This window comes from Centropristis striata, chromosome 2 (assembly GCF_030273125.1).
Source record: "Centropristis striata isolate RG_2023a ecotype Rhode Island chromosome 2, C.striata_1.0, whole genome shotgun sequence".
NCBI lineage: Eukaryota > Metazoa > Chordata > Actinopteri > Perciformes > Serranidae > Centropristis > Centropristis striata.
This window is the reverse complement of record NC_081518.1, coordinates 25,174,606-25,198,855: the sequence shown is the minus strand read 5'-3', so window position 1 is coordinate 25,198,855 and position 24,250 is coordinate 25,174,606. Positions and strand designations below refer to the sequence as shown.

General features: G+C 39.1%; 1 protein-coding gene across 1 annotated transcript in view; it reads right to left on the bottom strand.

The window, feature by feature from the left end:
* Positions 1–22,640, bottom strand: part of lrrc4cb (leucine rich repeat containing 4C, genome duplicate b) — a 46,273-nt gene extending 23,633 nt beyond the window's left edge. Inside the window, exon 1 of the mRNA XM_059354977.1 lies at positions 21,714–22,640. The gene's annotated coding sequence lies outside the window, so the exon portion shown is untranslated. The remainder of the gene's footprint in view (positions 1–21,713) is intronic.
* Between the last annotated feature and the right edge of the window lie 1,610 nt (positions 22,641–24,250).

Sequence of the window (24,250 nt, the reverse complement as noted above, 5' to 3'; positions counted from 1 at the left end):
TGAGACATTATGTAAATTCCCTGTTTGTTTTATGAATGATTATGCCATTTCAAACTGATAGCATGCTATGTAAAGGGATGTGTAATCTTTCAATTCATCTGGAGATCACCACATTTTGTTTTTGTGATAAATACCTAAAACATAATTCAGCAGAAATAAGCTTGCTGTTTATTATGTGGTGATTATGTTATTTATGCCTCCAGCGGATATGGAGCAATGTTAGCATTCATTTGTCTGTTTCTGTCCAATATCCACTCTTCCTTGAGCTTTTTTTTATAACACCTGAGAAAAATATCTGGCTCTTTAGCTGTTAAATGTTCCACTGTTGTTGTTCACCAGCTAGTTGCTAACAGTCTGCTGTTTTTTTTTGGTGCTGGGCCGGTGGTGTGCTGTGGGTTTTTGGAGCTGTTTTTTCTGAAATCATCCTGTAGTCAAAACCAACATTAAATAAAATAGTTCAAATTAACTAAGACTGTAAAGTTGTGGGCTGGAAAAGTGGAAAATAGCTGAAAGATGCGGAAACAAATGCCCTGTAGAGCTGAGATGAACTGTAGAGTCATTTTAATATGCAAATAAACATCATAGCAGCTTTAATTCATTAAAATGACTTGGAAATGTATTATTTATAGTTATATATACTGCTGCTGAACCCGTCTACCCACTGTATAGAGCACTTGTTGCCTTAAGTGCCTTAGGGAGTTGGAGCCTATCCCATCATGCAATGGGTGAGAACCACGCTGGACAGGTCGCCAGTCTATCACAGTGCTAACACATATAGACAGACAAACACATTCACACCTACAGGCACTTAGAGGCTCCACTTCACCTAACCTGCCTGTCTTTGGACTGTGGGAGGAAACTGGAGCACAAATTGATGCAGACACAGAAGGACAATATGTAAAAATATCACACAGTACCTATGTGCCTGGAGTTTATATGTTTTCCCCCGGGATGAAACACAAAAGCCTCTGCATGCATCACACATATTTCTAGATGTATATTTGTGGATTTGTCTCAGCTCTATGGAATTTAAAGTTGTGCACACTGACTGAGCACATAGAGTACATTGTCTCTCTCTCTCTCTCCCTCTCTGCATGTCTGCAGCTCCACTGCACCTTAATCCTCCAGCTTTTTCACTCTCTTTTCCTCGAAGCACCTATCTCCTTCTCCCTCTCTCCCCTGAGAACCACTATCTGTCTCCCTCTATCCCGGAGCCTTTCTCTAACGCCGTCTCATTCTCTACTCTCATCACTAAATAATTCCTTACAGAGGAAAATCTAATCAAATCTGAGTGAGAGTCAGAAAAGCAGAGGTGGGAAGAAATTGTGTGTGTGAATCAGGCTTGGAGAGGGGGGCTAAAAAAAGACAGAATCAGAAAAGCAACATTGGCAGTGTGTGAGGGGGTAGTAGAGTGAGAGAATTGCAAGTGCATTAGCAGTCAGAGCACTTAGTGTGAGGAATCCATTCATTATTCATTAGCTAATTCACCATGTATAGTAATTAAAATCAGGGCCTGCTCCAAAATGGAAAGAGCTATGATAGACTGCTTTTCTATGTACAATATTTAAGAGGGCTATTATTCAGTACTTGTGCTCCAGGGTTTTTATAAATCATGTTTACCTGTTTAAAGGGTGCAACTTGCTGTCAGGACACTTCTGGTGCACTAAGTACATAAGGTGACATTTTTCTGACACAGGAATAAATCCAAAATAGAAATATGCAAATGTGCAGCCTGACCTATAAATAACAAACAGACCTTTTATCTTACAGTATATGTGAAGAGAAACCTGCTAACCTGCAACTTAGAAATAAAAATGTCAAGATGCACATTTAATAATCAAAGCTATTGCCTATTTACATATTTTTGAAGATATTTGTTTTGTTGCATTTGATTTATAAATTCAGAAAGTACAGTATACGTCACGCCCCATTAAAAAAAATCTAATAGTCCTGAAAACACTCCGAGACCAAAATAATGTCATGTCAATTAATAGCAAACTAAAATAGGGCGTGCTGATCATCCCTCTGTTCGGTCTGTGGGGAGAATAAAGAGAAGCTTGTTTGAGCTATATTTGAACAACAAAGTTGCTTGTTTTGGCCTTGTTCTGACAGCAGTGGTTAAGGTTGGAGTGGAAATAATCCTACAGTATGTGAGTGTGTGTGATGTGCCTGTTTACTCCAACCGACGGACTAATTGTCTCTCTGGCAGGTGGTTCAGATCAATGGATATAACCTCCAGCTTCTTTTTTAATTATTATCTGTTGACTACAGTCAAAACTCTTCCTCTGGGTGTGTGTGTGTGTGTGTGTGTGTGTGTGTGTGTGTGTGTGTGTGTGGCAGATATTACTTCGGCTTCTCATTTATGAAACAAGACTAATGGCCTATGAGAATCAATCCAGAATCCTACCAGAATACAGATTTGCAACAAGCCCAATAAAGATACTAAAATCCTTTTGAAGCATCTGCACATGTATGTTAATCTATAAATTAATTGCATTTTAACACAAAAGCAATCTGCAATAAAGTCAATTACAGCCTCTCATTAACAATTTAGAACACATCAAAACACCTATAATTATAAACGTCTATTTCTCCCTATTGACGATTCATACCATAGAGGAGCGCTTCAACATATATCCAGGTCATGAAAACTTTAACATTTGCAGTGCAAGCACTCAGTGTCTCGTAGGTCTTGTAGGAACGAAAACTCAGCACAGAAAATGATGCTTCTGCTTTTTTTGGCGCAGCAACAGCAGCTTCTTTGGAATAAACAGAGGTAGACCTGGACAGTTAGCATGAGCAGCAACAAACATGTGACTGAATATACGAAAAAAATGAATAAAATGATGCCACCTACTGAGAAACAAAGTACACAAGAGGTAAGAAAAGGACGCACAAATTGAAATAACTTTCCACAAGCCAAAAGTAGAATGAAGATTGGTACTGCTTTCCAAAGATGAAAAGCACTTAAGGATAAAGGGGATAATGATGAACAAAACAGACGTGCCCCTTTTTTGGACAAAGCAATAATAATTTATCAGGAAAGCTGCCGCCAAAATAAAATGGAAGAAAAAATCTCATCACATTTAGACACAGAAGATGTCTCCTAAACAGCAGCGAGTGACTGCTGTGTCAACAGAAAGCTGTATTTCACAGCATTGTCTGCCTCTTCTGTACATTTAGCACTGACAACAAACAAATCCAACAATCAGTTCCTTCATATTAGAACAAGCACCAGCAGGTGTGTATGGCAGCATCGTGCAGATCTGCATTTTTACTATCACGCTGATGTCAAGTAACACATCTTTCCCAACCCCTGAACGGTTTCCGACCTTATCGCGACAATTTATCGACCCGAAGACCAGCAGAGAAACAGTTTTATTTGCTTGTTCTGGAGGTCTGGGTGTGTGCGCACCAAAATGGGCAATTGTGTTCTTTACAAATAGTTGTGGAGTGAAGATCTGACTGTCAGACAGAGCATCTTTATCTCTTGTCTGAGGACGTGATAATAGAGAAGGTCAAGACAAAATCAAACCAGAGTGGATCTCTGTTGGCGAGGTTGTGGCAAATCTAATGATCAGAGCCTTGAAGTCACATGATAGAGCATTTCCAATGAGCAGTCAGTAAAAACTCTCTTCTGTTGCTTTACATGTTATCCTTGTTTAAATCTCTTGGATAAGAAAAAAAATCTGCATGTTATGTGGTAATATAATAGCCATCCCTGCTGACAACATAAATATATATTATCCTTATCTATATATACAGTCATGGAAAAAATTATTAGACCACCCTTGTTTTCTTCATTATCTTGTTAATTTTAACGCCTAGTACAACTAAAGGTACATTTGTTTGGACAAATATAATGATTAAAAAAAGTAAGAGTTTAATTTAAGAGCTGATATCTAGCTGTTTTCCATGGTTTTCGGTATAAGGATTTTGGTTATTATCTAGAAAACCATAGAGAATGATAGATATCAGCTCTTAAATTAAACTCTTATGAGCTATTTTTGATGTTAGCATTATATTTGTACAAACAATTTAGTTGTACCAGGCATTAAAATGAACAAGAAAATGAAAAAACAATGGTCTAATATTTTTTTCCATGATTGTATATGTGAGCATGGCAACAACCACTTTGGCACCTTCAAACAGATTATTTAATGCAAAGAAATAATGCATATCCACAGACTTGTTTCCGTTTATCAGCCTTTCGTGTGATTTTTGGAACCGATCTATGCCCTTTGTTAGAGGACATGGTGAATCCGCTGCCTTCTTTACAAGCACATTTGGACCTACATATGCTTGTGTGGGTGGCTATAGACCTATAGTTTAATAAAATGCACACATTTATGGAAATTGCTGGAAAGCTGACATGCTTGAGTCACTGCTGCTCAGAAGGATGTTGCTTAATTTTAATTTTAACCCTTTTATTTTGTGTCATGTATGGAACTGGATGTTAACAAGTGGACAGAATCCTGTGTGGTTTTGAAAGTGGTAGCCATTGGGGGGTCTTACAACTAACCTTTTTTTAATTGTCAGTTAATCTGCAGGTTATTACTTTTTTTTTTTAATGTAAAAAAAAATGACACAATTGTTCTTTTGTTGTCTGACTAACTTAAAAAATCTTCCGTTTCGCAAGATTACAAGACAATAAAAAAACATTTCTCACATTTGAGCAGCATACAGGGCTTAAGAAATATATTAGACCACTGGTTTATGTCACAGCTGTCCTAAATTAACAGCATTAGTAATTACCAAAATCATTTTTTTTGTTTCTGTAATGGTTAATACACCAGTATGTAGAAGCTCTTAAACCAAAGTGATATTTTTTATTTTAAAATATAATTATTATTGTTATTGTTATCTATGAATTCTCAAATTTACTTTTTAACAGTTTTAAAACTGTAAAAATGAGTAAAGCACATTATTATTTCTTGATTAAGATATCAAATTATAGTACGGAAAAATGTGTTTTAGTAGTTAAATGTTATGCTTGATTCATTTCAAATTTGGGTATAAAAAGGTGAATTGAGTTTGTTATTTGCTAAATAAATAACAATAACATTTTACGTTTTAAACAAGTTTTTGAAAGATTTCTAAAATATTAATTTCTCGTTTTTATGACAAGAGGTCTTATGATTTATCAAGCTCTGTATATAGCTAATTATCCAACAGCATATTGCATATTGTTTTTCTGTAGATTTATCATCTCAGCTCTAGTTTGTCACTTCTATTGGAGCCTCTGAATAAATGGTTCCAGCTTTATAGTAAATAATTATAGACCTCTATTTATATATGAAACCTTTCCTTTACAGATTGTGTATGCTGGATTTCTTGCTGCATGCGACAGAGCTCACTCCATAAACGAGGAGGAACAAATTATTTACTGAGCGTTTTATATCAAAAGCCGATCATCGTTTTGTTTTGTCGCAGCTCATGTTACATATTCACGCACGCTTTTATCCTTCATATTCATTTTATTCACAGTGAATTGTTTCTTCAATTAACATATCCGGTCTTGTGTCACGATTTTAAGTGGATGAAAGCGACTGGCGGATGAGTGAATGGAAGATAGAGGGAAAGCGACAGATGTTGGCTGAAGTCGCTGTTGCTCCTCTCTCTCTGCCCTGGTGTAAAAGTGGGTGTTCATCCCCTGAATACAGATGGCATTACACAAGCAATCCTCTAAACGGCTGAGACACGCTAACATGCTGCTGTCTGGAATGGCCTGTCTCTATCTCCAGCGCCTTTTGCAAAGCCAAACACCTTTGTTAATCTCGCAGCCAAGAGCCTCAGTTTAGGATACGGTTCAGAAGACATTTCACATTACCTTTTACTTACACTTAGTTCTCCCGTTAATGTCTCACATTGGTTTCTGTGGTGTCGGTGAAGAGAGGGGACAAGCAGCAACTTATGTAGAAAATTGGAGCAACTCTTTGAAGCTGCCTGACGGTAGTCTCCACTGAAGAATCAATGCGTAATGGAAAATATTGCTTGAATGCACAATCATCTTAATAAAATTGAATTTTGGTTTGGTGTCTCTCCTCCGGTCCCCTCCCTCGTGCGTTGGTGGTAGATTGGCCTGAACCTATGACAATTAACCTTGCATGCCGTGGGGGAAGGTGAAGGAAGGAGCCCGCAAGATTCTCAATAATTAAATTATCCCTCCTGTTGCACATCTTGAAGTCCAAGGCCACATTCCCTGCCTCCCCAGTCACTGATAGATCAGGTCTTTGTTGTGCAAATTCCTATTCACTGAACCTTACCTCGCCACTCAGACAGTTACTCTACAGACAGCCACACAAGTATGTAACTGCTCTATAATTTAACACATTAGACATGCTAAGCGAGGTGCTATCTTTTGTTCTGCCACGTAGGCGAAGACAACTGCACAGATAATGTTTCTATGATCACATCAGTGTAACATGACATGTAAAATCAAGTGCACTTTGGTTTTGATGTTGCAAAGAAAGATAGACACTGTGACACCTATTATTTTTTCCAGAAATAACATACTTTAGCATTAGATTCCTTATATTCAGAATCACACTTGTGTTTTACACACCAGCAGGTGGCAGAGTAAATGGTGTAGAACATTACTTTAACAGTTGAAAATATATAAATATATAAAATAATTCAAATATAAAACAAATAAAGACAGTGTAACACATTTATTTTACCACCTGTCATGAAAACGAAAAAAATGTAAATATTTTAGAAAATCTTTCAAAAGCTTGTTTTAAACTAAATATGTTATTGTTATTTATTTGGCAAATAAAAAAAAACTCAATTCACCTTTTATACCCAAATTTAAGTTGAAGTCAGAATTGAATCAAGCAGCAACATTCAACCACTAAAACTATGTTTTTTGTTCGGAAATGCTATAAATAACTATAATTTGACACCTTACTTGAAAAAATAATAATGTGCTTTACTATTTTTGTTTTATTTTGAAAATTCATGGATAACATTAGCATTAAAAATATCATTTGGGTTAAAGAGCTTCTACATACTAGTGTATTAATCATTATAGGAACATAAAAAAATATTTTGGTAATTACTAATTAATTTAGGACAGCTGTGACATAAACTGGTGGTCTTATACATTTGTTAAGCTCTGTATATACTTCGAGCCTGAGGAAATGTGTGTGCGGTGCTGCGGTACCAACAGTTTATAGATATTTTACCAAGTCTTGCTTGTTAAATAATTGAGATAAAACTTTTTCTTCACCACAAATGCCACTGTGAATGGTGAAATAACTGCAGTAGAGGTATGAAGCAAAAATCAATTTAGCAACAGTAGCATTTGCAATGTATATGAAATACAAAAATACTCCCTTGTTATTGAATACAATAGAGGCAGTGTTTGGATCTAGCTATAGAAAATTGGAAAAACAGCTCCTGAGACTGAATCAGATACAAAACAGACAGAGGAGAGAGAAGACTGGAGCACACAGTTATAGACGTCTTTCTATCAGACAAAGGCAATGAGCGTTTCAGAGGGGAAAAATCGCTTTGTGGCACCACTGTATGGACACAAGTGGATTTAGTGTTTTTGGAGTTCAAGAACAACACATTGTGACTCTTTTTTTCTGTCTATAGAAATAATCTGGCATGTCATTTTCCAATTTACACTTTTCAGAATGTTACATTGGCATGTTAAGTTTACCAACTATTAATTATGAATCACAACTTGTGTGATAAAGTGGAAAATAAGCTGTACTTAAGTGGGCTACACTTGTTAAATCAACATGTCAAATACATAATTAATCAACATTTCTTGTCTCCTGCTGCTCCTATCTCATTTTCAGGTTGTAGGAACAGGTTGTGAAATCAGATTCAATAAAAATTGATTGAAGCCCAACCCCTTACTTTGAAAGTCCCAAACTCTATTTTAAAGTATATAAAGTAAAGTTAAACTTCACAAATCTCAGCATCCTTGGATTTAACTATTTAAGAGCCAGTGCTTTGAGGAAACTTGCAGCTCAGATTTAGAGCCTTAGCGAAGGGCAAAGGCAGGAGTGTTCTTAATAAAACGTTTGGTTTGGGAGGAAAAACTGACATCACTATGACATCATGCAAACTATAAACAGTCAGGACCAAGACTTAATCCCAGGATGTTGTTGCTGTGAGGTGACAGCAGGGACTCAGACGTACCCAGAAACAGATTCTGATGGATATTTTCAGAACTTCACAACAGCTGCAAATATTTCTATTTTGAAAACGATAAGCACGAAGCAGCAACGAGCGCCCGGTGAGTGGCGTGTTCATTCATTCATGTTGAGAAGTGCGTTCGCTCAGTCAGGTGTAGGAAGGTTTCATGTTCATGTCTGAGTGAAGCAGAGAGATGCCAATCATTCACTGAACAGCCTACTTGACAAAACACTTGTCTCAAGCTAATGCCTATTGATCACCATGAGCGAGGCAAAATTGTGGGCATGCTGGCATGGATCCACTCTGAGGAAAACAAACCATTACGGTTCAACACACATACACACACAGAAAAGTTGAGGTGGCTGACTCCAAGTCTGCATCCAGCTGTTATTCCTGTTGCAACACTGACGCAATTTCTTTCCTAAAAGTTATGTTCCCATACAGTGAAACAGCTTTCTTAATTAGGGGAACATGTTTTTCTCCTGAATTACAGTTGCAGTTTAAAATTTTTGGTGCATGTTGTGATTGAAACAAAACTACAGATCAAACATGTGGTTTAGGTTGGGAAACTGTCAGTATAATGAGGTTCAGGCAGCAAAAACTATTTTGTTATGTTGAGTAAAAGATCATGGTTCGTACAACAAGTCCTCCAGACTATAGGAGCACATAGATATGTTTAGGTCGACCCTGAAATATGACCCTCAGGAGGTTTTTGGTTATTGCCCTCACCTGTGGCAGGAAATTAACACGTCCTCATACCCAAATGTAATGGTCCCTGCTTTAAGCACGTTGTTAATGTTCTGAAACGGTCACAGATTCATTAGGTTTAGGAAACAAAATTGCTCCCTGAAAGTTAGGATAAAAAAGTTATTGGTAAAATGTAGCAAAAATGAAAACTTGAAAAAAATGGATGTAAAGTGGAAGTGAGGTCCCCTGGGTGAGAGTCATCGTTTTGGTTAACCCAAGGCCCAGCAACCTCTTCCATTAAAAGAGCCTTTTTTTTCTCATTTTTGAGCCTTACAATGTTAGCAATTTGCACTTTCTAGTTGCAGATCAAGCATACCGCTAAGCCAGAAGCACTGGTGAAGAAGGAAAACAAATTTGTCTATTTTCCTCAACAAACAAAAAAAAAGTTTTTATTTGAAACCTATAGCCATAGTTAGGTTTGGCAAAAACAGGGCGAAGGGCCAGATGCAATTCCATGATTTCTTTCTATCTATAGGTTACATCATTTTTACAATTAGAGAATGTAAGAATCACTTTAGGCCTACAACAATGACCAATGAGAAATTAATTTTTTGTTCATTATTTGGGGGGAGAACAGTCTCAGTTTGGGTTAAAAAATATATGTTTAAGTTATGGAAGTAACTCAGACATTTGGTATCACACAAGATGCAAAAAACAGCCTCCAGGGTGAAAGTCCTGTGTCTGACCCGTCCATCTGCCTCAACCCCCCTCTGTCTCGCACACCCGCAGACAAGAGAAAATACATTTCCTCACCAAAAAATGAAATTGACAGCTCAGTTTAGTTGCAGGGAAAATGAGTTTCAGGAGATCAGGGTGACTTCCTGCAAGCATTGTATCATGTTAAAAAAAGAAAGAAGAAACTTTAATGGATTTTGTGAGGCAGAAGCCTTTCTGAAGTACATTATACTTCACAATATCATTTCTACAGGCCATTACCAAATAATAAATTATGACACTCACCAGATATTTCATATTTTGATCAGTAACCATACCTAATCTATTTAATTTGCAGTCAATTTTAGACAAAGGCTCTGTTCAAATGGATTCCAGCCTCACAAAGTCATTAAATTGTGATTGTGACCTTCACTTTAAGGATCAGCTCTGGAATAGATAAGACCCACTGTGGTGTAAAACACTCTGATCACCTAATGTGCTATAAATCCATGCCATTAACATAATTGACCAACCACATTGTAATCACGAAAAAATACTGTACTTTCCCATTTGGCTGATGTAAATTAACTGAATAATTACTAGCAGACTGTATTTATTATCGCTGACAGTGACACTAATCTGTTGGTCATTTTAAGATTTTCTTTTTCTATCTGTGACCTCAAAGAATATTTCTTTAGCTGTGATACTATTCACACTATGCATCTTATGAGTTCATTGTTATTGCTATTTTTCCACCCATGTCTACACTTAAAAAAAAAAAACAGAAGGTTTGAAGGTTAACAAGGTTTTCTTTCATCCTACTCACTGTTTACACACACACACTCTCTCTCTCACACATGCACACACTCACACACACACACACACAGTCAGTTACACATGTACAGGTGTCTCATGGGGCCTTCTTGCAGTGCTGCACTTTCCTCTGGATATGCTCAAACAGAATATACGAGCTTGAGGGCTTGGATGAGGGCCAGGCTCGTCTCCTCGATTTTGGGTCATAAACACGGCCTCTGCCCAAGGACTGCAGGGCCTTTTAAAACAGGGCTCAGCTTGATTGGACACACTTCTGTTGCTCTGTCCCGACTGCTAGCAAGCCAGCTGATCAGAGAAGCAGAACAAAGCGGGTCTCCTACAAGCCGGTTGGCTCCCAACCTCTCGTACAGTAAACAGGATATATTTTTTTAAAAACTGCTGTCTTCCGCTGCTTGTAGATGGTGGAAACTGCTGCGAGGACAGCAGCCCAGAATTGTGTACCAAAAATAAAGGTCGGTTTATTAAGCCTCAGCAGCAGCTCATTTGAACAAGAAACACCAGCATCAGGATCAGTGATGGGAAGAAACAACATTTAAATTTGTTCATCAGGGCAGGAAAAGGTGGAAGAATTTCAAGTGAAAGTTTATGAGTCTCCATGCATTCTGCATACAGCCTTGCTCACACTGGTGTTTTGAACGTCTAATTTGTTCATGAATAATACAACATGAACCATTTGGCTCATGAATATGAAATAGATGGAACCACAGGCTCTCCCCATAATCAACAGTCGACACACAGAGTCCGTCGTCAGCTCTCTAGCTCTGCAGCAGCATTTCCTCTAGTGCATTTAGCCAATCACAGCCGATCATAGCCTTAGCAGAATGTTAGTGTTGGTACAAACTGTCCGTGAATAATGCGTGAATACACCGTCTTTAGTCGCCAAGGATATTTTAGTGCATCACAAGCGTTCTCCCTCTCCTTCTGTCTCTTTTTTTCACCCGCTCTCATCTCCATGTGCAGACAAACAGTATTTACAGTCTGACAGCCCTAATTCCCCAGAACACCAACTTTCTCTAACATGGAGCAGAATATGATTGTAATGTTTTATTTACTGCTGTTGGATAAACAGTGCGCTGACTGTAGAAACAACACTGAAACATGATGCAGAGCCGAACAGCTAATACACCAACAGTCTCTGCCCATCCGTTTACCCCGCCTTAAGCCGCATGGCTGTGCTCCAGCGTGGCCATATGCCCCTTAGCCTAGCTGCTCTACGCTATATTAAATGACTCATGATACAGAGTCTGCATATCATCGCTACCCAGGAATGACAAAACACGACTGGAGGACACTGGTGAACAAGTGGATATATTTATGAATTCTTGACTGGCTCATGGCACAGTTGAAGAGAAATGAGATGGTAATTTAAAAAAAATAAAAAACTATAATTTCAGGCTGCATTATTGCTGAATTGATCAGTTGTTGTTAAAAAAATATTAGAAAATTCTGGCCCAAAGTTCAATTAGAAATATAATATATAACATAATAAAAAATATATAATATTATTAAAAAACTGAAATTTAACATCAAGTTGAAGCCAGAGAATATATATATATATATATATATATATATATATATATATATATATTTATATTTTTTTTTTTCTTTTTGGCTGGAAACACAAGTTAAAATCGTATTTAGTTTATTAATAGTTGTGCATTTTCTTTCTCCTTTTACATAATTGTTTTGATTTCAGCTAAAAACATTACTAGGAAATTTTTGATCACATTTTATTGTTTTCTTTGGCTCATTTGATAGTAAACTGAATATTTTTGGGTCTTTTGCACTGTTAGTTTCCCAAAAAAGTAATATGAAGACGTCACTTTGGGTTTTAGGAAATCAGACCAAACAATGAATCTGTAATATTATCTATTGTGAATGGATAATAAAAACATCATCAACTTAAACATTGATGGTTTCCATGTTTTCATTCATTGGAGATGCTCCTTTTTAAGTTAACATTATTACCAATACAAAAGCAATTTCCACCCCATTGTACTGCCGCAACAATACATTGACGTCAAGCTGAAAATAAAGCTGTTTCCCTTTCAGTGCCTAAAAAGTTTGACGCAAAGCCCCTTCAAGGGCTTGCTCGCACCTACACTGGGCTTGAACTTGACTCATCAAATGGCAGAATACTCGTATGGATCTTTAGTGTAGGTTGGACTGGCAGTGTGTTCTGAAGCAATATAAGCAGGAGCGTTGCAACTTGTTGGTGGGTGGCTTACAGTACAGATTCATCATGTTGAATATAGACGCTGCCTGAGGACTTTGCAGTGATGTGCTTCTGTTTCCTCTGTGGTGCTGTCTAATTATCACTATGAGTCAAACTGCAAAAAGCTGAAAGGAGGTGTACAACTTTGAGCCAGGCTAGTAGCGTGGGAGATCTTCTGACTTTTCCTTTTTGTGCCATCATGAGATTGACACTTTGTGATTTTAAATGAAGTGTCTTGAAAACAATTCGATCCATTGCCGTTAAACACAGATATCATTTTTAAGATTCCATCACATACTGTAGTTTAGGACCAATCAGCCTGGGCTACTTTGTGAGTGCTAATTAGCAAATGTTAAACCCTAAGCTAAAATGTTGAGCGTACTAAGCATTGTGCCTGCTAAACATCAGCATTTGCATTGTCATTATGTGCATGGTAGAACGCTGACACTTGAATTTAGCACAAAGCACCTCTGTGCCTGTAAGTCCAGCTTCACAGAGCTGCTAGCATGGCTACAGACTCTTGTCTTGTTAGTGTTTAAGTGCTCGAAATGACTACACTATATGTGTGGAGGCTCCTTGGCTTGGGATAAACTCTTTCAACCCATTATATTAAAACAACAATACATGGCTGTCAAGCTTAAAACAAGGCTATTTTCTTTTCAGCGCCTGGAAAGTTTGACATTTAAGAGATACAAAGTTTTCACCGAAAAGCAAGGTCAGATTTTATTCTTAGTATCAGGTATAATGGCACCATGCTTTGTCTGACCCGCAGAGCACTCTTGTTCATTCTCTGTCAGCGAGGGAAGAAAAGTGAATAAAGAGTGATTCTGTAGCCTGACTGGACTCAGAAACAATGTGTGTATTCAGAACACTGATGTGTCCTTATCCAATCAGATGACAGGACCTACTAATTATAAACACCGCACCACAAGTGGTAGGTAGGTTAGTCAAGCAGTGCAATTGTCTCTAATATTATTAACCGGCCCTTATCGTTAGTGATTTTCATTACCAAGGTGTGAATGAGATAAAGACTCGGGACTCCCCCTCAGTTTGTGTCCGTATTCCCTGCCTGGATAATTAAAGTCCAAGCAGCAGGTGCTAGTTAGACAAGCTTGCAAAATATAGCTTCAGCTGTGTGTTGTTAAAGACATTACAGGGAAACACATGACACATTACTGAGCTTCAGGTGTGACAAATAATCAAGCGAAGTGCTTTTAACACTTTTGTTCATTAAAGAGCTGAATAACTATCAATTAATATTATTATTAATAGTTTGTCTGATCATTGATATCTTAGTTAATTCACTTATATTTCTGCCTAATGACAGAAAATCGTGAAAATGGTAAACCTAGAAACATATTTATATTAATATAGACATTTTTTGGAAGTTTAGAACTAACCCAGGCGTTTTAAAGCCATGCATTTCATTTTAGAAATACATTATGTGCTGAAGTTTGGAGATCTCTTTGTCTGAAATGTCTGCATCCAGCCAGTTAAATTGAAATTAATGGAATTTTCCTTTGTACTTTCCTTTTATAGAAGCCTTAGAAATATATATTCATATTGGTAAAACCCCCTGAGTGGCTGAATGTCTTTCCAGAAACATTTTTCACTTAGTCTGGATAACCTACAAATGTGTCACATTTCTATTTCTTTTGTCAGTATTGAGACATCATTTGTTAGAAAAAAATGTTCTACTGTAAAATATATTGAATTACATGATTGTGTCTGGGTCTTTTATAATCCTGACGTTTTTTTAAAGGTTCAGTAAATGTGATTAGAAAACCTAGTAAGAACTCAGACTCTCTTGGTGGACTCTGTAAATAATATGATTGTAACACGCCCAACTTTGCTGATGTAAACCAGTTATAAGATGCAGGAAATTAGTAAAAGCTGAAATCGTGTTGCAACTGTCTGCAACTGTCCTTGAAGTACTCCAGCTGCACTGGATAGTAGCTGAGGCTTAGGTTTCACAAAAAATGAAAGGGACTTTGTGTTGGATACAACGCACAAAGACTAACATCGTAAGAGCTTTTCTCTTTCTTTCCCTTTGAATTTGAAGTACAAAATACTCTCGTGGCAAACAATGAGGTTCACCAATAATGTATTAGTACATGACAACAAGGGAACAAGATGTTCGAACAGCCTTGTACAAGCCTAGAAAACACTGTGGCTGAATGAAAGTGTTGTCATAAAAGGGGAAAAATGTAGCCGAGGCGACTCTGAGCCACACACTAAAGACTTACAAGATTCCCTTCTCGGTTTAGTAATGTTTGACTTGGCGCCAGTTGCTGTGGTTTCATCTTTGCCAATTAAGCCAATCTAATGTATTCCAGCAACTACAATCTGTGCTGTTTGCCAGAGCATTAATGAACTAGATATTCATTTTACTCTTACACTGATTTGGTAACCTCCGTCATTGTATCATGAATCCGGCTCTGCTCCTCGTACATTACGACATGAAAGTCCATGCATGCATGCCTTTAAGTAAGATATTCTCATCAAAGACATCTGAGCTAAATGAACTGGCAGCAGATAAAATGTATATTAATATGTAGGGAATTAGATAAATAGGGGAAAGTTAGAGAGAGGCAGACAGAAAGAGGAGGGGGGCATTGAACATGAGCGAGATAGAGACTCATCATGACAGTCATCACTTGAGCTATTATCCCTAATTCTCTGAGGGAATATCTCAGTAAGGCGGAGTAAATTTGAGGCTGATAAGCAGACAATGAGATTTGCCTGGGCTTTGAGGCAAAGCCCTTCCAAGGGCTTGCTTTCACCTACACTAGGTTTGAACTTGACACATCAAATGGCAGATATGGCTCTCTTTGGTGGTGGTTTGGACTCTGCGGCTGCTTGCTGTGCAGTTTTGAGCATAAGCAAGCAAGGAGGTGTCTCACTTGTTGGTGGGTGGTTTGCAATATAGATTCATCATTGTTATTCTGTGTTTCTATGCTCCTGCTCAGCATGTATTTATACTCTCATCGTAAACTTGATACTTATGAATATGTATTTGAGGAACAAGACTTGTGTCGCCACTGACCATTGGAGTGGGATGTCAGCTATGACACATAAGCTGACCATCTGCCATGTACGTTGACAGCTTTACCATGCACAATGTGAAGCAACTTTCAATGTACCCAAAATTTCTGGCTCAGTGCCACTATGTATGTATAAATTGCCTCAATGTCCTAACACTTGTGTTCATTCTGCTGCACGAGAGACGAATCCGACGTTGTGTGCATTAAATCAGGTGCATTGAACTCCACTTCTTCGACCACCTCCTCATTTCAACCACATCTAAAAAAACGCAACATATCAATCGAACTGCACATGTAAGCTGCTGCATGGAACAGCTCTCATTGTGTTCCCTCAAGCCATTGTGCATCTCTAACTAGCACTATGTCAAACCACAAAAACATGAGTTAGCATGCTAAACTAAGATGTAGAGCATGATAAGCCTGCTGAACATGAGCATGTGCATTTTCTGGTGAACATATTAGCGATTACCACTGAGCACAAATACAGCCTGAAAGAACTGCAAATACTGCCATAGACCCTAAATCTTCCTCGTGTTTTTAAATGCACAAAATGACAAAATATCCATGATCTTATCTTAATGTATGTATCTCTTATGTGAAAACCAGTTTTTGTTCACCGCAGGCCAAAGGAAGTGAAGAAATACTTCTCCAATAGTAAAAAATATATTTTTACTACCCTACACTCTCTCCCTGTAGGGTAAAGTAAGCTTCTTTTTAAGAAGCTTTGCACAGAATGATAGCTTTGATTTGTGGCCGTCCCAACATGGATCCCAACAGCTAACCCAGTTGATGCTTAAAACAAAGTATCAAATCGTACTCATAAACTTTCCATTCAGAGGCATAATTTTCTTCTTTTCACTGTCCATCCATATTCTCAGTGTGTTCCAGTCTCTCGCTAGCTTCATATTTTGCCATAAAATTGCCTGTTTGGAACATACTGGCCATGCAGATGGATAGAGGAGAAACAATTTGTGCTGCAGGAGTTTTGAAGTTTCCATAGACAGTTTGTTACTCTTTTTTACGCCTCTCTGTGATTCTGGTAATTTAAATGCATTGTAACAGCTGTGAATCTGAGCTTCTATCCTCAATTACCGAACAAGAGAGCCACCTTCAAACCTACACTGGGAGAGCATTACATTCAAAACATAGGTTTACAATTTCATTAAAAATAGATTAGATTCAGGCACATGTTCTGTCCATTTTTTGTTTGTATTAGTTAGTAAATGGCCTGAGAAGAGCCAAAAATAGACTTGTCAGCCTAATTAACATTTTTTGTGACCACTGCATGCCATGCAAATGGTCACCTCAGGCTCAGTCAATTGTACATTCCTGAACTTGGAATTGAAAAGATTTCAGAATTTTAACCCTTTTTTAGTTTTATCAGTCAGAAAGCTTTACTAACATCCTATAAAACCCCATTATAATAATTACAAAGTAAGTGTAAGTGTTGCTTCTGTATTCTGCAGGTCAAAAAATGTCTAGACATTAAACTGGGCCACATTTGGTTGAGCTTTCTTAGATGTCTGGGTCACACACGGCCAAACAATAACTGTGTGTGACTCAGACTGTTTTTTTCCATTGTCGAGACGGATTTAGCCTACCTTTAACCTGGATGTCTAGTTACATTTTGACCTGCAAATCAATACCATGCTTACTGGGATATTTCTCCATTTGGCTATATAATAACCTGAAATGATTATTACATTTCCTGAATGTGTTTCTCTGAACTTGACTACTGAGGGTGTTTTATCAACCTGGGATCAGATCCAAAATAAAACCACTGATCAAAACATAGCTATCATTTCCAGCAATAATTCCCATGATGCACAGCTTTCTGTGCTTTCCTCTAAGCTGCCTCAACCGTTGTGATATGTCTTTTATATTATGAGCTTATTCATATTATTACACTTGCAAGCTAACTTTTTTGAAACGTTACAAAAAAAAGCTGTGAAACTGTTCTATAAAAGCCATAATTGCCTTTAGGACATTGTTTACTGTGATTATGCATTCTTCAGAGCAGTGGGCGGTACTCAGCTGTGCCTCACATCACAGCACCACCATACCTATAATCACAGAAAATAATGTTTACTCGAGCATTATTGCTAAACTCTATGTGTAGGTTGTTGGAAATCTGTAGAGGGATCTATAAAGGGCATTATGGCATTTGCAAAAAGTGGCTGGTTGCTGAAGAGGCAGAAACATGGTACCCGTAGCCCGAGCAGACTCTCTCTATCAGAGGCTCTCGCTGGAGTTGATGGCTGGTTGCTGCTGCAGGCCACAACAGACACATAGTACACAACACAGATGGTGAAATAAGGCACCAACGGCTGCACTCAAAACAGTAAATGTGTCATAATGACATTTGCGCCATAAGTTGTGATTTTTTGCAGGCATCAACACTGTCACTCTACATAAGAGTGACAGTGTTGACTTAGTGGTAATAAACCGTAGTGGCTCCACAGGCAAGCAGATACAGCCTCTTCATACATCACCACATTAATATTTGTTGATTTAGAAATGCAGACTCGTGAATGACACAGAGCAGGATTCGCTGAATAATCCCCTTTCTGGTGCACAAAGGCATAACTTAAGCTGCTACAGTGAATACTAAGTCTCTCCAGCCTGGCATGCATTGGACTCTTTCACACCCGAGCAGTTCAACTCGTTCAGATCAGCCTGTCTCTCGACTCGACACAAACACATGTTTTGTAGAGGAACCACTGGAAAGATACAGAGTGCTATCTATCAAAATGGAGCTGGCTGGAAGTGGGTCTAATCTCGAGCTGCATCCCACTCGTTTATTTATGTCACACGGAGACATACTGTACATATATACATACAGAAATGCACACAATCCTTCTGTATTAGCCACTATAAAAAAGCACAGGCCTAGAGGGACTGTGCTGTTTTTCACTTTATCCAGACAGAACCTCAGCCGTAATTTATCGCCACTCCCAACACCAATCCTCATATCACACAGAGAAGTATGCAGAAGGCCAAGACGACAATATAAATTGATGAAACAACAAAACAGTGCCCCCGTATAGTAAAGCATATCCCTCAAAAACCCTGACTGCCCCCATCAATCGCCAAAAGTATAAGTGCAACGGAGAAGATAGTAATTTGAAAATGAATCAGCATTTTTTTTTTAGCTGTTGACAGATCGAAACCCAAGGCTTTCAAATAAGGGCATTAATCTACCCCCGTTCATTGTTTCAGCAAAGAAAGGTCTATTATATATTAACGTACGCCCTCATGATACAAAGAGGAGTTTAGGCTGGTTTGTCAGTCACTAAATAAAAGGGAGAAGCTACACAAATATTTTCATCCTCCCATCTGAGAAACGAGATAAGATTTCCCTGATAAATGACTTATGCTTTATTTTTGTCCATTAATCATTTATCAACTAATTGTAATTGTAATGAATTGTAATGAGTTTTGAAAATTAATTATGAATCCTTGTTTGACTGACAGGTCATTTGGCATGTTAAACATGTGGTTCATGCCACGCAGGTGTGTGATTGGCCCTTAAAATTACTGAGTGATTAACATCCCACCATGCTTAGTGTTGTGTGTAAAATCCCACAGCAGACCCAGTGGCTCATTATTTTGGCTCCTGTGGCTCAAAGAAGAAAAAAATGTGACTTTTATAGAGGGGCTGATTGTTGAAGTATATTCTTGCTGGAGCTTCTGTGATGTACATTGTTTGACTTAATGATGTTTCACAATTGGAAAACGCAGCTAAGGTGATGATGGCATGGAAATGTGTTGAAACGACATAACCACCTGGGAAGCAGAGGCAGAGATAGTCCTCGACTGTGATGTTTGTGCATTATTTCCAGATGCAAGGAAAAAACTGAGAAGGCGCTGTGAATCAACACTCTACAAATGTCTGTCTGAGGTGTAAGAAGGCAGCCTGTCACACAAAATTTAAGGAGTAATATTATGGTGGAACTGCATCGCGTAAAGCCCTTATTATACGTAAATTACCTCTTTTAGGCAGAAGGTTGAGCAACAACAAAAGCAATGGTTTACTGAGGAGGAAAAAAATCTTGGATGGTTAGATGAGTCACCGTTCACCCTGTTCTGAACCAGTGGTTGACTACATGTGTGTCACGCATGAAAAGGAATCTTTTCGCCCAAGTGCTTATTTCCCACAGTGAAGGCTTCTATCAGAGCTGGTCTAGTGAGCGATCCTGGAATGGTTTGTATCTATTTGGTCCCTGAGCAGGCAGGTGAACGCCAAAACTGCAACGCCTGTCAGGGTCATCGCATTTTTTTATGCTTTGCTGTTTCTGAGGAATATTACAAGGTGACAAAGCCACAGGCCATGACGGCTCGCTGAGTTGTTTGATAAGCATGGAAATCATGTTTACCACCCGAGCAGTAATGGTCACCTGTTCTCAACCAAGCAGAACACTAGCCTTATTGTGCAAACAATCTTCCTGACAACCTTTGGAATACAAATGGTGGAACTTATTGTGGAAAAAATCCTGCATTTCTCCAGTTGAGCTTCAGGTTTTGTCAGAATCTTAAAGCTGAGTGTAGCAGCTCAGGTGGCTCATGTTGACCCAATGCCCTATTGAGACACTTATTGGTGTGTGTGGCCTTAATTTAAGCAGTTACCAGCATATGACAATGCACTTAAATAATCCCAAGTGTAATTTAAACTGTACATAGTAGTTAATAGTTAAGGAACAGCATTTTTTCTGGATAATGGATATCATATAATGGTGAGAACACCAATAATAGCTTGATTTAAGGCAGTTTTATACCTAAAAGTCCCAGTTTTTCTTTGAGTTTTCAGATATTTAAAGAGCCCCCTGCGTGTGACAGGCACTAATCTTCCTACTATTAACAGCACACTTTGCTGAAATGCCTCTGCAGTATTCAAGGTGATCCAATACACTCTTTAATCATCACCCACCCCAACCAAGCAGGTTATAGGTCACATGATGTAACTAACAACTAACAACAACTAACCCCTCAATGACAGCTCCATTCTTAAACGCTCTGACTTTGTCCTTCATTTTACTGGCAGGTTGTTAAACCGCCAGATGTGCAGATGAAAGTGTGCACTTGAGGACAAACCGGTTCAGGTTTAAGTCGAATGCTTTTGGCTGCAGCAGCTCTAGCAGTTTCAGATGAGATGTCTGCTCCAAATGCAGCTCCCTCTACCCATTTCAGCCAACACACAAGTATTTTCAGCATCAAGGCATTTCAGCACCTCCCACTGATGGACAGCTCCTATTCACATTTTCAACAAAAAGAAAAAAAGGCTCTATAGCCGAAGCAACAACTCTGACAGTTTACATTTTAAAATGCATCCTGTACTTCTGGTTAACCTGCTCAGACTGTGGTAGGGACAAATGACAACCTCATTTCTGAGCATCACCCATGGGTGGCTTTGCTTTGGGGTTGTGCAGACATACTGGGTCATCAGGCAGAACCACAAAGAGAGGGGAAATGTGCATGAGGTGTGTTCATGAGCAGATTCTGTAAAATAAAGCCTGACCTGAAGCTTTCGCTTTGCCATATTCCCACTTTAAAGCCCCTTCCTGAGGGCCAGCCTGCCCACCTGGCCAATCCGGCGCTCTTTTTGCTGCAAACGTGTATGCTGAGAATACCTGAACTGAATTTGAATTACCATATGACGTAGGCCTTTTTCTAGCAGTAATGTCCTGCTGGCAACAGGGACTACCACAGACCTATACAGTCTCTACCAAGCGCTCAAACACACAATTTGTTGCACCAGCTACCCCCCACACCTCCTCAACCCCCTTTCTGTCCCTATCCATCTTCATCTCTATCTATATCCCTCTATATATACCTCACATTCAGAGACGCACACAATCGCGCACGAGGATGCGACAGCTATCACAACCCACCTATAGAGATGAAAAAAGGACATATTAAAAATGAAAAAAGTATCTTTCTTTACATTAAAGTCCGTGAGCCAGCCGCAAATCGCCGGTTAAATGGCGACGAATCGTTCTACATGTGAATATAAAGCAGCACGGCACAGTGAACAGGCTCATTTGGACTGGATTCAATAAAATACTTACGCATTTTCTCGAATAAATGAAATCGAGGATGAGAGCAGTGGAGGAAAAACCAGCAGGGCCCCGGTGCCCGTTTTCAAGATTTGCAGTACGAGCGAGGCACAAATCTCCATGTGAAAGGGATCGGAGGCTGCTGCAGTCCGCGTCTCTCTCGATCACAAGTCAAGATGCTCGCCTGCGAAAAATGCCAAACATTCAGAAAGAGTTGCGTGGATCTGCGGTGCGGCCACCATTCCCTCGGATGTAATGAGCGCCGATGAAAGCCCTCAGAGGAGCAGCAGTAACCCCTAGACTTGAAGATATTCCTCTGGACTGAGGAGGAGAAAATCCTGCAGAGTTTTTGATGGGGGGGATCAAGTCTGTATAGGCCCTTCTTTTCCCCCCAAAACCAGTCCAAAATCACTCCCACCGGTGGTTTCAAAAAATCCAAAAAAACAAAAACATAAAAAATACCCCCAAAGTAGATTTAGTCTGATGGATGTAGCAGCCAAGCTGTTTTTACGCGGATAATTTACTCCAAACAAATTAAAAAGAGCAGTGGACAGACATGACAATTCATTACCTATTTAAAGCATTGTTAAGGTCAGTACAGAAAGGGGTGCAGAAGCGTCCTACAAAAAACCCTGAGAACGCCTATTGGATAAAATTAAGGATATCCGTCCCACTGCAACCATCACACGCGTCGCATCAGGACAAATGGGTTGCCATAGGCTGCTCTAAAAAAATCGCAGAGCATATGGCATACAGTATTTTCTATCAAGTAGAAAGGGAAGGATCCACGGGATGCTGTTTTCTTTCCCCAAAGCAATCCGGTGTATTGATTACATAAGCGCAGCTATTAGTAATAATTCCGCTTGTGAGGGTGTCCGATCCGGGTGGCGTGGCAGCAACAGCAGCATCATCCGTGTGTTGCAAATAAAGCGGGGTTTTTGTGTGTGTGTGTGTGTGTGTGTGTGTGTGTGTGCCACCGGCTCCTAATGGTTCCCCTGCTCGCTGCAGTCCATGACTTGAATAGCGAGCACGTTGAAATCACGGTCTCCAGGCACAGATCTGCCGCGCGCGCGTGTATGCGAGTCACGTGTGTGTGTGTGTGTGTGGCTCAGTGAAGGTAGGTGCGCGCGCGTGTGTGTAGGCGTGAGCGTGTTCCCGTATTGCCCAGGGACCACTTTAACTTTGACCACTTTGCCTGCGTGTCCATCTGCCCATTTAAATCACCCAGCGGTCGTTAATTATCAGGGATCAATCGCATTAACGCATAAAGCCCAGATCTGATGTCTCTGAGTGTGTGCGTGCATGCATGCGCGTGCACGTATGATTCAATTGTTGATGAGGTATGGTTGCCACCTACAGGCGTTAGTCTCTATCCAGTCATCCAAAACGGACCATTTCCACAGTCTGCATCCACAAATAAATCCACATTCAACATGTACCAAGCTTATCTCCACATTTACACCACTGGAAGAATATGTGCATGTTAAAAAATAGCCATAAAAGAAAATCATGAAAATTGCTTTGATCTTCTTAGAAAATTACTTTATTTTGCCACCTGCTGTTTTAATGAGCATGTTTACATTCACATGTGCATTCATTTTTTTACCCATGCTGTCAGAAGCACACAAAAGTAACCAAGGCAACCCATGCTAAAGCCCGTTTTACAGATTTACTGGATGGTCAAGGGAAGGGACGGTTTCATTCACTGGCAACACTTATAGGTAAGGAGGTTTAGTGGCTCGCAGACCTCCACACAGACTAGTGAGGGTGCATTCATTTCATCAGAGATGAACAACGTGTCTCATTAGACGACATAATGGACCACAAGCCGGCTGCGTGACAGAGAGGCTCCTGGTCACCAAGGCCGGGCTGCTTTATGAGATTGAGAAAGACACAGGGAGAGAACAGGGATGAATATAAATCAGATACACTGGGATTGTATTACATGTTATTTTGATTGCACACACACAAAGAAAAAATCAAATAAGAACTGCGGGAGGACCTAAGTGATTATCTACAGAGGGTTGATGGGAAGAATCGGGGTAAATATGAAACAAACAACACAGATGCTTCCATTCTGGGTATGGAGGGTCATTGCAGGGTATGATTAGTATGATAATGATCTGTAACATGGTGTTAATAATCTGAATTCAACACATTTGGTCACCTATAGGAGATTCTCGAGTGATGTGTTGGATCTTGCTTCTGTCAGCATGTAAGAATTCCTAAGTAAAGTAGTAGACCTCAAGTTTGTACTAAAGTGAGTATATCTCTTTTATGCAGCTTTATACTCCTACTCCACTACTTTTCTGAGGAAAATATTGTTCATTTTACTTCACCTGACAGCTTTGGTCTCATTTTGGATTACATTGTTTCATTCCTTTCCTGCCCAGTGGGAAAACAAATGATTATTTTTTTTAATACACTAAAGAATGAAGTGTTCCTTTATGGGCTGAGAACATTCTATTACTTTTTTTTTTGCTAAATAAACTATTTTAAATACCCTCTTGGATTAGCTGCAAAATGCATCATCACAAATCACAAATCAA